The sequence below is a fragment of the Ascaphus truei genome, chromosome 1 (genome assembly GCF_040206685.1).
Source record: "Ascaphus truei isolate aAscTru1 chromosome 1, aAscTru1.hap1, whole genome shotgun sequence".
Lineage (NCBI taxonomy): Eukaryota > Metazoa > Chordata > Amphibia > Anura > Ascaphidae > Ascaphus > Ascaphus truei.
The window spans coordinates 18,313,842-18,328,415 of NC_134483.1; the positions used below are offsets into that span (position 1 = coordinate 18,313,842).

The window sequence follows — 14,574 nt, forward strand, 5'->3', positions numbered from 1 at the left end:
GCAACAACTGTCCCAGGCCCGATGGCTGTGGGGGGTCTGGCGGGCTGGCCATTGGGAATTGGGCTCGGCCAAAGGCTGGGGGGATTGAGAGTGAGAAAGGGAGAGGGAATTAAGCGTGAGGAGGGGAGGGGGGTTATTGAGCGTCAGCAGGAGTTATTGAGTGTGAGGAGGGGAGGGGTATTGAGTTTGAGGGATGGGGGAATGAGTGTGAGGAGAGGAGGGGTGAATTGAGTGCGAGGAGGGGAAAATTGAGTGTGAGGGGAGAGGAGAATTGAGTGAAGGAAGGCTGTTGAGTGAGGGGTAGGGAAGAATTGAGTATGGAGGGGAGGGGGGGTTGTTTGAGAAGGGGGTTGAGTGATGGGAAGGGGGAATTGAGTATGAAGAGGGGAGGGGCGAATTAAGTGTGAGGAGGGGGTGGGATTTAAGAGGGAGGGGGATTAAGTGAGAGAGGAGGAGTGTGGGAGAGTGAGCGAGAGACGGGGTGTAAGAGAGGGAGGGAAAGAGGTGGAGTGCGGGAATACTGAAGAGGGCAGAGTGAGCGAGCGAGGGGGGAGTGATTGATCAAGAGGGGGGAGAGGTGGGAGTGTAAGACTGGGAGGGGGAGAGGTTGGGGTGTAATGTGTGAAGGGGGTGGGAGTGTGAGGGAGGGGGGAGAGGTAGTGTTGTAAAGGAGGGAGCAAGAGAGGAGAGGGTGGGAGGGAGGGGGAGAGGTGGGAGTATACGTGAGGGGGAGATGTGGGGGTGTAAGAGAGGGAGTGGGAGAGCTGGGGGTGCAAGGAAGGGGAGGGGGAGAGCTGGGGGTGCAAGGAAGGGGAGGGGGAGAGTTGGCAGTGTAAGGAAGGGGATAGGGTGAGGTGGGGGTGTAAAGAACGGGGAGGGGGAGAGGTAGGTGTTAAAAGAAGGGGGAGGGGGGAGATGGCGGTGTAACAAAGGGGGGGAGAGAGGAGGGGGTGTAAGGAAGGGGAGGGGGAGAGGTGGGGGTGTAAGGTAGGGGGAGGGGGAGAGGTAGGGTTGTAAAAAGGGGGTGGGGGTGTAAGGAAGGGGGAGATGTGGGGGTGTAAGGAAGGGGGAGAGGTGGGGTGTAAGGAAGGGGGAGGGGAGAGGTGGGGGTGTAACAAAGGGGGTGGGGGAGAGGTGGGGGTGTAAGGAAGTCGAGGGGGAGAGGTGGGGGTGTATGGAAGGGTAGGGGGAGAGTTGGGGTGTATGGAAGGGTAGGGGTAGAGGTGGGGGTGTAAGTAAGGAGGAGGGGATAGTTGGGGTTGGAAGGGAGGGGAGCGGTGGGGGTGTAAGAAAGGGGATGGGGAGAGTTGAGGGGGGGTTGGAAGGGAGGGGGAGAGGTGGGGGTGTAAGGAAGGAGAGGGGGAGAGGTGGGGGTGTAAGGAAGGGGAGGGGGAGAGTTGGGGGTGCATGGAAGGGTAGGGGGAGAGCTGGGGTGTAAGGAATGGGAAGTTGAGAGGTGGGGGTGTAAGGAAGGGGGAGGGGAGAGGTGGGGGAGGAAGGAAGGGGGAGAGGTGGGGTGTAAGGAAGGGGGAGAGGTGGGGGTGTAACAAAGTGGGTGGAGGAGAGGTGGGGGTGTAAGGAAGGGGAGGGGGAGAGGTGGGGGTGTAAGGAAGGGGGAGAGGTGGGGTGTAAGGAAGGGGGATGGGGAGAGGTGGTGGTAAACAAAGGGAGTGGGGGAGAGGTGGGGGTGTAAGGAAGGGGGAGAGGTGGGGTGTAAGGTGGGGGGAAGGGGAGAAGTGGTGGTAAACAAAGGGAGTGGGGGAGAGGTGGGGGTGTAAGTAAGGGGGAGGGGATATTTGGGTTGGAAGGGAGGAGGATAGTTGGGGTGTAAGGAATGAGAAGGGGAGAGTTTGGGGTGTAAGGATGGGGAGAGGTGGGGGTTTAAGGAAGGGGGGGAGAGAGGTGGGGGTGTTTTTAAGGAGAGGGAGAGAGGTGGGGGTGTAAGGAAGGAAGAGGAGGAGAGGTGGGGATGTAACAGGGGGAGTGGGAGAGGTGGTGGTGTAAGGAAGGGGAGGGGGAGAGATGGGGGTGTAAGGAAGTGTAAGAGGAGAGGTGGGGGTGTAAGGAAGGGGGAGGGGAGAGGTGGGGATGTAAAAAGGGGGTGGGGAGAGGTGGGGGTGTAAGGAAGTGGAGGGGAGAGGTGGGGGTGTAAGGAAGGGGAAGTGGGAGAGGAGGGGGAGAGGTGGGGGTGTAAGGAAGGGGAGGGGGAGAGGTGGGGGTGTAAGGAAGGGGAGAGGTGGGGGTGTAAGGAAGGGGAGGGGGAGAGGTGGGGGTGTAAGGAAGGGGAGAGGTGGGGGTGTAAGGAAGGGTAGGGGGAGAGCTGGGAGTGTAAGGAATGGGAGGGGGAGAGGTGGGGGTGTAAGGAAGGGGAGGGGGAGAGGTGGAGGTGTAAGGAAGGGGGAGAGGTGGAGGTGTAAGGAAGGGGGAGGGGGAGAGGTGGGGATGTAACAAAGGGGGAGGGGGAGATGTGGGGGCAGTCTTCAGCCATAAAACACAGTTCTGCACTAGGACATCCTATGGCCCCTTCAAGGTGTCATCCAGCATCAGAAGCTGTCTCACGGTAGAAGACTGCTTATGGTCCTTTGTGCCTATTTGCTATATGGGCTTCAGCTTGAATATTGTGTAGTGCCTATAGGAGGAGATTAGCACTGCAATGTAATCATTGTAACTGTAAAAATGTCTCACTTCCATTTCTTTCCCTTTTCTATGTGTCAAAAAAAAAAACTCTTCAAGGTTCGATGTGGTTTAGACCAGGGGTGCGCAAAGTTTTTAACTTGTGCGCCCCCCCCTGCCTTGCGCACCCCCCCCCCTGCCTTGCGCCTCCTCCCCCTGCCTCGCGCCCCCCCCCGCCTCGCGCCCCCTCTCCTCCACGGCTCCGGGGTCAAATGACGTCACGGGGTCATGTGACGTCATGTGACCATGGTGACGTCACGTGACCCACAGCGTCATTTGATACCGGTTACCATGGCGACGCGTCGCCGATGATCAGGTAACAGAAGCTGCAGAGGCCTCATGCGGTCCCCCCGGGCACTTGGTTTAGACCTATCTGGCTAACAATCTGTGCCTACACTAATGAACTTCATTAACAAACTTCTTCGATTTGACCCGGCACACATGTCTTTGTCCCAAAGTAGCAATCTGTGCTCATAGTTCCGTAATTATTATTATTATTATTTTAACATTATAGCCTATGTTTGCTAAGCAGTGCTATGAAGGGCCGGCTGGGAGGTATGCGGGGCTCGGTGCAGGGACATTTGCCTCGGCACTTACCTTTTCCAGCGGCATCTCCTCCTGCAGGGCCCCATCATCTTGGCTCTGCGACGTCAAATGGCGTTGCCATGACATATGTGACATCACAGCGCCATGCGGCATCCCGTATGCATTGCAATGTGGCATGGCGTCGCGACATCATGTGATGTCCCATTGTTATGGCAACGCGGCACCATTTGACATAGCGGAGACATGATGGGGGACCTTAGAGGAGGAGATGCCGCCGGAGAAGATAAGAGAGTTATAAAGGCCCTGTGCTTTCCCCTGGCAATCTGTTCAATTGTTGTGGGGGAGACTGTGCGGCCTCTGTAATCGCGGGGTTCAGTGTACAAGCACCGACGGCACTGCCATCAGGCAAGCTCTGCTATGCCACAAGATGCCTTCTGCTGCTGGAAGGCACCTTACTGCCTATTCAAGTGAGTGGATCATAAGGTGTCTAAACACTGCTCAGTAAATATGGTCACATATGAGCTGGCTTTCCCCCCGAGTTAACTGCAACACTTACAGGCCTGGAGAGGGGACCCATTGATTCCTGACATATTTGCATTGTAAACTGCTGGACAACAATACAATATACCCACTGGGAACAGACTCTAAAAAGCGGTGATGTCATCAGGAGATGATAACATGATTGGCTCGCATTGGTCATGTTTTATTAAACTACCAATATCATGAAATCTGAAGGACAGAGAACCCTTCACTTCACATAGTTCACCTTGGGATCTGGACCGTGGTCCCTAGTATTGTAAGTAGGAGACCCCCTACTTCACCTTGGGATCTGGACTGTGGTCCCCAGAAGTGTAAATAGGAGACCCCCTACTTCACCTTGGGATCTGGACTGTGGTCCCCAGAAGTGTAAATAGGAGACCCCCGACTGCAACTTGGGATCTGGACGCAGGTCCCCAGAAGTGTAAATAGGAGACCCCCTACTTCACTTTGGGATCTGGACTGTGGTCCCCAGAAGTGTAAATAGGAGACCCCCGACTGCAACTTGGGATCTGGACGCAGGTCCCTAGAAGTGTACTGTAAGTAGGAGACCCACAGACAATTCCACTTTAAAGATCACATGGAATTTCTCACACATTGCAGGCAAGATCACAAGAACGACACGGCAATTTGTATTTTTTTTTTAAACTGTGCTTTATTTAGGGCTAAGCTGAAAAGCGTCATTCAATAATTACAGAAGATTACAGGGATATTTTTTTTTTTTTTTCATTTTTACATTTTTTTTTATAGGTAATTGAGAGTGAAAAGAGCAGTCGGACGGAAATGCAGCTGCTGTACACGCCTGTACTTACTAACAGCAGGAAGGAGAGGGACGAAAGCAGAGAGAGAGAAGGAATGACACTCTCTACTTGTCGGCAGCAGAAGAATAACGAGAGGGGGGAGGGGGAGAGAAAAGGAAAAGATGTGCCCGGGTTCGGCGCTGAGGAACCAATGCATGAATGACTCGAAATCATTGAAAACCCAGAGAGAGAAAATTAACCCCTTCGATGCCGGAGGGGCCTGCAACAAGGACCGCCCTCCCCCCTCCCCAGGCAGCCAAGGGGTTAAAAGAAGAAACGACATAAAGCGTCTCTTAATCCATTCAGTGGCAAAGAGGGCTGTAATAGAGTCCACTGAAAGGGTTAACCGACGGGTGTTGGGTAGAAAAAGAAGGGTGACATGGTGATATCAAGTTAACACTTTAGGAATCTTTTATGTATATGTGTATATATATATATATATATATATAAAAAAAATCAAACATGATCATTACACTCTTTTAGTTCAACTAAAACGAGTGAAAACAACGCAAGGAGATGAAAGCAATAATTCATACCGTGGATATAAATTAGAATAAATATGATATATTTTTAAATATATGTGTTCTGAAATAGTTTATTGATTTTTTATTTTTTTATTCTGAATCCGAGTTTTTATTTTTTTCTAAAGCAACATCTTATTTTTTTATTTTAATTTTTTTTTTAAACTGCTCTAAAGTCAATTACCAAAGATAAATATCGTGCTTTCATTTAAATAGTTTTCCTTGGTTTTTTTTTTTTTTTCCTCTATCATTACAATTAAAAGTCCTACAAAATATGCAAATTTATTTACAGAAAAACAGAGCCAGCATCATTTTAAACATCCCCTGTTTTTCAAAATTCCTTGTAAACAGTTTCAGAAATTCTTCAAAGATTGTATTATTTTATTTTATTTATTTTATATATTTATTTTTTTTTTCAATATTTTTTTTTTTAATATTAAGGTTCTAGGCTAACTTTTGCCCTGAAGATCTAGAACAAATATGGAAACTACTAAAGCAGAGGATGATGGGAAGGTTTTTAGCAAATAGCAGGTTACGAAGTTATGAAGCAATAGCTGTGTCATTCTTCAAGTCAGAGCTAACTGATAGAAAGCCATTAGCTGTTGTAACTTTAATAGTTCATTGCATTGTCTACAAGTCAAGTTTTTTTTTTTAATAGGTGGAATGCTTGCAGTTAAAAAGCTGCCTTTATGGCCTCTCATATCCTCTTCAATACATAATGCGATTGGCAAAGATTAGGAATTTATGCTTAGTCTAAACTCTACAAAAAATTACAATTCTACAACATCTTTCTCTTAGCAATAACGCTAAACGTCTATTTAAATTTTTTTATTTTTTTTGCATTTTTTAACGTTTTTTGCTCTCTAATTTTTATTTCTATGATATAGGTATGTTAAACTTTTCTGTTAAATTCTGTACAACTATTAGGATTTTTAAATCGGGATAGTTAGAAGCATTTACAAACCTTTTCACTACAACCATCTCTCTAATGTGTTTTTTTTACCCTTTTTTTTTTAATATATTTATTTTATCAATTTTTTTTTTTACTTTTTTTGTTCTTTTTTTTCCTTTTTTGTTTCTTTTATTGACTTATTTTTTTTTTTTAATTTTTTAATAGCTACCCATTCTTTCATCCCTTTTTGCTTACTCCTTACATAATATACAGAAAACCATAGGAAATTCTCATAACTGAATTAATGTAACCAAAGAACCTTTCATAGTATCAAATAACTATAATCTTGCCATTTTAAAAGCATTTTAAGCATTTTTTCTTTTTTTTTCTTTACATATTTCATATAATTGCCCTCAGGCTGTTTTAAGAACAGCTGAGAAATAGGAAGTTAATTCCATATTTTACATACAGCTACAAGTCTGCGATAAAAAGTTTGGTCCTTTGGTCCCTAAATAGCTAAGGAATGACGGATACGATGCTTCTAGTAATTTCTGCTATGGGGGTACCATGGCAACAGAATTCATGGTGGTTGCCAGGCACTCCTTGTCAGATTCCGGGTTTCCTGTTAGAAGAGAAAGCCTTTTTTTTTGTGTATGGTATTATCAGTGTCTGTTCAGAAAGTACGATTGTTCTTCATCCTGTCTGATGTTCCCCACTGCAGTCCCATTCCACCTTAGCAGACGTGATACTTTTCATCGAAGAAATATTACAGTCTTAACAATCAAAGAGAGAAAAGTCTGAAGTCTTCAGCTCGATTGGTACTGTGCTGATATGTCAAAGTGGTGATCCAGCGCGTCTCGATCATATATATTTATATATGTATGTTGTATTGTTATAATACGGCCCATTCAATTCCTGCCCTGCAAGCAAACAAAAAGAAAACAGTCACAAGTTTAGCAATTAGAAGGCGGGTGCTAATTAGGAAATATAGCCTGACCTGAAACTCAAGCGAACCATTTTTACTGCTATGTATTTTAAACAAGGTAGTCGTGGTGGGAAATGACCACTTGATTAATTACGTATGTGATTTAATACAGTATGTTATGCTGACACTCACGGTGTTTGTTAAAGTCTTATCTATGGTTTCAGCAAGGATTTTTCCCACTGACACATCTATGGAAGATCCCATTTTTGCAAGATATTTAACCGAGGAGCCTTGGAGCTTCTGGAAGGTTTGTTACAAATAATAATTGCTGTCCACCTCCCCAGGATAAATTACTATCCCATGCTATCTGTCTACAATCAGGAGCTCGGTGGCAGATAAATGCAGGTCACCTTCTATTCCTAACATGCCGGAAGTTATAAGCACAATTTTGTTTGCCTGTTCTATGGAAATATAGTCTAGTACACAGAATATTTACATATTCTAAATACTAGTTCATTCTAGTATTCAAACATGCCACGAACAACTCTCCATCCAACTATATTGGAAAGTTGTGTGTTGCTGAAGAAAGGTCTACTTTAGGGGGTCTACATTTTTGCAAACTCTTTTTGTGCCAACCAGCTGTGCTGGGTGTGGTTTCACATATACACTATGCTATTAATGAAGGAGGACTTGTGTGCTATGAAATATAAGGGCAGCTAGGAGAACACAGACCCATCTCATGTTTCGTAACATTAATGTAAAGCCAATACATAACCACCTTCATAGATGTAACCTACAGTACATGTAGAATTACAAGCGTTCAGCTCTCAGATGTCATATCTAAGGATAGAGGATCATCTTCATTTGTTTGGTGGGGAAATGAAAGAAAACCTCATTGGTTTATGACCTTCCGATGTGCATAGAATATAGAGCCATGTTAGTGTAGGATTCCATGCATTTTAAAAGGGAACAGATGTGACAAGTTATTTAAGCTCTAGATTGCAGAGAGTGTCCCTCAAACGGCTCGTCAAGCCCCGGTTACAGACATTTGGGGCAACCAACCAATATCCAATTCATATAGAAATGAGCTGGATCCACCAGAGAAATGAATATGTATTCTTAATGCCTGGTGTGTTTTGCTGCCTTCTAAGGACAGGTTCAATAGCCACTTCTCTGCCTGGAGTGCTAATTGATGAACTGGAATAGCAGTAATGTGTACAAATATGGATAACTAGAAACTTTGTCAAATTATCCCAATGCAAATGTATTTCAATGGGAAAAATCCTTGTTAAAAATATCGCTAAATATATGTAGTTCGCTCTATCATATTTGTTGCAGAGAACCCCAAAAAACATCAACAGAGTGAGGCTCAGAAATGCCTTCTGCACCTTACTCGGAGCTACGGAGTTGTTGGAAACAGCATTTTTTTTTTAATAATTTCATGTGATTTAAACTTTTCGCTAATTACTTCAAGAGACCAGAACAATTATCTACAGGGTCAATTACAAGAGCAAAGAGCTGTTATAAAAGCAATATTGGACATTGAAGCCCTATTTAGTGAATGATCCTCTGATTGTTTATCTGCTTAATGACCAGTGACGTATAATATTGTACGCTGGGACCGCGGGCTTTGGGTTATATAAACCATGTGTAAGACACAGTAATGCAGAGGAATATTTAATAAACTATTATATGAAGACACAATTAATTGTTGAAGCAAAATATGTGTGGGTTTTCTGCTCCCGCCTTCTCATGTGCTTTTCAATTTTTTTTTTCTTCCCATAATGGAAGAAAAAAAAAAACTTTGAAGGAGTGGAAAATAGAGGCTTTTGTGTTTGTTTTAGTTCATCAAATAGAACTGTAATGTTGATAATTATTGCAAAAGAAGTTTTTTTTAAAATTTTTTTTTTTTTTTTTTTTTAAAACTGGTGCAATCCTGATGGTGCTAAGCTTGGCATTTCAGCTGGATGCTTAATCATTAAGGATTAGCACATGAAACCCTTATCTAGTGCTAGCACGCAGGTTCCTTCTGTACACGCTTTGATTTATTACATCAAGAAACTGGAGCTGTGAGGATCCACACTGCTGGATTTGTCATGCTGCATATCAATCCATGCTGGCAGGTTTTCAACACTGTTGCTTCAACAGACAGCAAACCATACACAGCAGTTTTAAAACAATTACAACACCAAAAGAAAATTAAAGGAACAAAAGAAAACACTTGTCAAGGACCCTTTTTCAGTTGCAAATACAAATATTTATTGTTTTGCCTGCAACTGCTGTAGTAAGCTTTTGTCTTTTGAATTGGTTTAAAAGGTCCAGTCCCACTCAGTCAGCCTAAATTGGTGTGCTTTTGATTTTAGGAGTCGGAGGGATGTGGTGGCTGGATTTGGGATAGCTCCTATGCCTATCCCTCCCCCCCCCCACCCCCAATCAACAGCAGATAATCTAGGATCAACAAGCACTTTAATTTATTTATAGATCAGTCCTTAAAGTATATTATATTTCCATGTATTCTGTGTGTCACTTTCACATAACAAAAGACAGTGAGACTGTCAGATTAGGGTATTCAGAAATATAACTGCTACTTTTCCTGAATTTTGTTAGGTTGTACGTAACACCTTCCTGCGTCGGGGTTGTTCTTTAGGTTGTATTATATGGCTAATTAGACTGTAAGCTCCTCGGAGCAGGGACTCCTCTTCCTTAATGTCTAAAGCACTTATTCCCATGATCTGTTATTTATATTATCTGTTATTTATTGGATTACCACATGTATTACTGCTGGGAAGCGCTATGTACATTAATGGCGCTATATAAATAAAGACATACATACAATACAATACAATGGCCATTTCCTGTCATTTTATCCATGTAATAAATGGGCTTCTGTTGAAATATGATGCCCTCTAAGGCAGATATCTACAAATAAATGGTAGTGTTGGTCCTAATGATATTATCTGCTGCCTTTTCTTCTGTATTTTTGCACTTAGATGAGGGTATTTGTTATCGTGAAATCCTACGCTGTCTACTTTGGCGAAATACCGATGTGAAACATTTTGTTTCTGGAAACGTTACACTTTTTCAAACGTGGGAATGTTTGAAGAACTGCTTGCTAACTGAGATGGGTGGTATGTGGCCGGGATATCTTTTAAAGGACAGAGGAAGATGACATTGTAGTTTACACATCTTTCGAAACCTCACGATTCTCCTCTTCAAGTATAGTGTAAAAATGTTCTAACTATACACCTGGAAAGATTCCAAAGCTTTGTACACTGTAATGTATGAAGATTTTGTTGGTCCATTAAATGGACTAACAGCCGACAATGCATGTATACTTTTCTAGATCCAATATGGATTGTAGAGTTTAGCACAATAACTCAGATGATGGATCACTGATCACTGGTATTGGTATAACTGGCCAATTACCAAGGAAGTATATATTTATGCGTAATGCATGCTCTAAAAAACGGTGTGAGATGTATAATCTATTATATTAAATTTGGCAGAATAGTGGTTACTTGTTACATGAGTTACTGTATTGTACACTATTATAAATGTTAAGTGGGACTGCACCTTTATCCAATGTGTCATTTACAATTTAGCCTAATCTTACTTCTTTGCGGATCCTTAACTAAACCAGAAGCAACTAATTGTTTTAAGTGGGTTTTATTTACAATTCATTGTGCAGTTGATGATTTCCTGAAAACAAGTCAATTGAAAAAGGCCCCAAAGTCTCCATAAATATAGAAATATAGAAATATACCAAAAAAAACCACAATATTTTCAAGTGCAAAATATTCAACCACAACACTTTTTACTGACTCTGGATTTTCAGGTTTTCACATAACAGTTTTTTCTGAGAATCACAAATCCATGTTTTTGATTTTTTTTCCATCTACAAGTACGGGACACCAACGAAGCATAAAAACAACGCTAGACAAGTAAATTAAAGAACAGGATTACCACTGCAAGCACCAAGAAAACGGGACAGAATGAACACAGCATAAAAACTTTGTGGCAGCACAAAAGACAAATAATAACGACAAAAAAAAAAAAAGGCACATGTGATTATGACTGGCCAATCATCAACGGGTACAACATCCAAAAAATAATGCTTCAACCACAGCACCTCCACAAAACTCCACGGCGTGTCATGCACCCACTTCATTAGCTTGTTACATGACGCCATCATTTTCACATTTTCAACTTCTAGTTGATTTGAACTTACGGACTGGGGGGCGCTTTTCTCCGTTCTCACGTCATTACGTGAACTTTTTCGGCGCGAGACCGCGTGGGGTCTGGTTAGGTTGGGGTTGGGTTGAATGACAAAAGAAGACAAGATATTTGTTTTTTGTGCGCGTGCGTGTTTGGGTTCGTTGCTCGTTCTTTGGAAAATGGGAGGTGGGGAGGGGGAGGGAAGAGACGTAAAAACAAAAAACAAAAACGGCACGCACAGATCGGTTGAAAAGCTGTGATGAAGACGGGGTGGGGGGCAATGAAAGGAAAGACGTCATTCAATAAAAGGAGAGAAATGAAAAGAAAGCAAAGGGACACACAGAATGATGGACACGTGATCAACAGTGAACATGGATGGAAACATTTTGCAGTGGTGTATAAGGAAACCATGCTTTTAATGTACTGTATGATATTACAAACATCGTATTGCAAGGTCTATGACAGGGGTTCTCAGCTCCCATCCGCAAGACCACCTCCCCAACAGGTCCGGTTTTCAGGATATCCCTGCTTCAGCACAGGTGGCTCAGTCAAAGACTCAGTCTTTGACTGAGCCACCTGTGCTGAAGCAGGGGTATCCTGAAAACCTGACCTGTGAGGGGGATGCCGAGGACTGGAGTTGAGCACCCCTGGTCTACGATACACATTTTCAGCCAGCTTTTTTATTTCACACTTTTGGCGGAGTATGCACGAAGCGCTTAAATAAACCTTGGCAATAAATTGGGGGGAAATGTATCTAAGGCTGCGCTTATAGCACCGGCGACAGCGACGTCGCGTCAAAACAAATGCATTGCCGATGTCGCGTGCTCTTATAGTAAGCGCAACGCGACAGCTTGGTCGCGATCGCTGGAAGTCATCTCAATTTGATTTTTCCAGCGACCGTAGCCTGACGTCGCGTCGCCGGCACTATAAGCGCAGCCTAAGTCTCCAAGCTGCAAAAGTAGGGCAAAAAGTGGCCACATTTAGCCCCAGATCGATCACGGAGAAACATCCCATGGGGATTTATTGGTTTGAAAATGATAACCACATTTTGCCCACGTTTTGCAGCCGAGAGATTGATACAGTACTTAACACTCCTTTGGTCCTTTGGAACATGCACCTTCAAATGTCCTGCTCCCCTTTTGCCATGCCTGCATCATGAAGAATTAGAGGAAGTGTTTGAATAAGCTGCACATTTCCACACCCCCTTATCAGTAATAGAACCAGGTCTGAGCTGGCGTCCAGTACTACAGCACCAAGAAATGTGCATCGAACAGATGAAACAAGATTAGCAAGTTTCTTACTGTACATCAATTATAAAAGAGCACCGTTTCTCACCGGTAACGTTTGTACTATGGGCCAACTTGAGACACAATTTTTTCCTGTAGTTAAAGCTGCAGTTCAGTCAATATCCTGCATGTGTGTTTTTTTTAAATAAATCAGTTCTGTAGTAAGAAAAAATACTTTTAGCATTTTCTGTTTTTAAAAAAACAACTTTGAAAGACCAATTTTCTTGTATTCTATTTTAACAAGCATTTGCTAAGGCACTGCCCCTTCATGTCCTGTCACAAGCTCTGGCACACCCCTTTGTCAGCCCTGCCCTCCCTCTAGCACATGTCAGTGCAGCAGTGCTCATGAATATTCATGAGCTTCCACTGAGAGACAGAAGCAGATTAAAAACAGATCCCTTCACTAATTATGTCACCAAATTTCGCCGATCAATACATGGAGAATGAATTGACCAGCAGCTATACAGTTCTTTAGTTAAGTAGAGATTGCCCACATGAAACTATTGATGTAAAAAAATAAATAAATTAATTAAAAAAAAGAGACTGAACTGCAGCTTTAAGTGACTATTGTGACATTATAACGCTAAAGGTTGACAATTCAGCAAACACAGTCAATTACATTTTAAGTAATATTCCCAGGTAGACAGACACATTGGAGCACCTACTGTATTGTCCGCCCCTGGAACCTAAATGAATGTAAAAATATTCCATCCTAAAAACTATAGTGTATAAAGCCGTATTTTAAATAAAAGCATTAGCATGTCACAGTACAGAGAGGTAATTCTGTGTCTTAAAGTCTCCCATACCTCCAGGAAATGCCATACCTGTGAAAGGAACTAAGGCCAGGTGTTCTGCAGCATGTACATCCCTAAGCATCTCGCATGACAAGCAAACCTGTCCCGGCACACGCGAGCTACAAAAAATACTGATTACCTGTCCATTTCTCATCACTCGAGGGAAAGGAGAGGGTTAAACGCCTAACCAAGAGAAAATAATCTGCACAGTGTCAAATCTAATGCGTTACAATGATGTATACATACACAAACGAATGGCTAACGCATATACAAACTATAGCAAGCCTTTCTCAAGAGGAGATGGAAGGTAGTACCTTATACCTGCGTGTTTTTATAGTGTAATGGTGATTCAGCGTCTCACCCACATCCCTGAGACGGCTACCTCCCTCCCCCCCCCCCCAGTGTGACATAGAAGTCGGCATGTCCGGTGAGGTGTTATCAGAGTAACATCAAAAGCGTCACCATGGGAACACCGTGACACTCGTGAGTGACAAACGTCAATTACTGAGAAACGTCCTCTTAATGTATTTGGACTGATGCATTGTCACACAAACTGGGCAGCCCCTGCCCCATCTACAATGAATTTAAAACCAGAGACAGAACATAAAACACAGACAAAGCTCAGTTTTAGCACATCTAGTGAAAGGTTATTAAGAATTTATATTAGCGTTAGGGACCCCTGAATTGTGGTCTGCCGTGAAGTTGGCTCAGGGGCTTACAACAATTTTGGCCAAAAATGTCAAACTAAAAGACCATTTTACTTAATAGATATTTATACATATATATTTAGGCACTGTACCGTGTAAGAGTTTCACTGGATGTGCTAAAACTGAGCTTTGTCTGTGTTTTATGTTCAGTCTCTTGTTTTATAATATTTATTGCCATGCTCAGTAGCACTCCTCTGTGACACTCATATGCTTATATATATGTTGTGGTTATTTTGGGGGTTCAATAGGAGCTTGTTAGGTGTCCAGTATATTCCATCTTCAATGAAGTCTGGAGATGTGTCTGACGTTTATGTCATGCGTGGGTGACTGTCCAATAGGTGTATAGCATGTACACTATATAAAGCACGCAGGTATGCGGCATCTTTGGAACTCCTCTTGAGAAAAGGTTTGTTACGTAAAACTTTGAGGGTGTCTCCGGTGTGTCGCCCCTTTATTCTATTTTGTGCCTTTGACATGCTTTGCATTATTTGGTTTATTTCAATGTACATTTGTATAATTTTTTGATATTAGATTTTACGGGGTGCAGGCTCTTCTCTTGGTTAGGCGTTTCTCCCCCCTATCTTTTTTTGTTCTAGATACTGTTTGGTTTAGCTGTGGACAATTTTGGGGGAGGGAGGGTTGCACTTGTTGATCTACGGTCTAATATTACATTAGAGT

The 14,574-nt window shown here is 43.2% G+C and overlaps 1 protein-coding gene across 1 annotated transcript in view; it reads right to left on the minus strand.

Moving 5' to 3' along the window:
- Positions 1 to 4,410: 4,410 nt before the first annotated feature.
- LOC142484352 (CUGBP Elav-like family member 4) overlaps positions 4,411 to 14,574 on the minus strand; it is a 411,605-nt gene continuing 401,441 nt past the window's right edge. Inside the window, exon 11 of the mRNA XM_075584034.1 lies at positions 4,411 to 6,889. The gene's annotated coding sequence lies outside the window, so the exon portion shown is untranslated. The remainder of the gene's footprint in view (positions 6,890 to 14,574) is intronic.